The sequence below is a fragment of the Hoplias malabaricus genome, chromosome 6 (genome assembly GCF_029633855.1).
Source record: "Hoplias malabaricus isolate fHopMal1 chromosome 6, fHopMal1.hap1, whole genome shotgun sequence".
NCBI lineage: Eukaryota > Metazoa > Chordata > Actinopteri > Characiformes > Erythrinidae > Hoplias > Hoplias malabaricus.
In genome coordinates, this window is record NC_089805.1 from 24,737,482 (window position 1) to 24,738,034 (window position 553).

A 553-nucleotide genomic window follows, 5' to 3' on the forward strand; every position below is an offset into this window, starting at 1 on the left:
TTTGGTCATATCTCATGAAAACAGATTGATACAAATTGGGCATACTTCTGACCCAGTGCTAAAAGGTGGCAGTGTCAGAGGTATTTTGCCTCTGACATTGCATGTTTAACCAGTCACAATCAGCCCCTACATTAATTTGTTTTGCAGGTTGCCCCAGGTTTCATGTGGCAAAGGCACGTTGTGCAAAGGCCTTTCATCCTTCTGGGTTAGAGGGACCTAGCTCTTATTTTTTAGAAGATAAATATTTCTGTTGTTTTCGCATTTTTGGGCAGTCGTCTAAGCATTTCACTACTTGCTGTACCTTGTCTGACTATGCATAAAAATAACATTTAAACTGAAATTTAAGAATATACAAGTACCCCACCACTCCAACAGTGCACAAACATACAGTACCACATTCGCCTTGCTGCGCCACCCCACCGCACGCAATAGCACCTCGCCCTCGAAAGGGGGCACACTCCTCACTTTGGGATCCAAGGGTTAAACGCCTGCGTCTTTTATTTTGAAATGGAAACAACGACCTACTCAAACAAAAATCACACGAGACTGACCG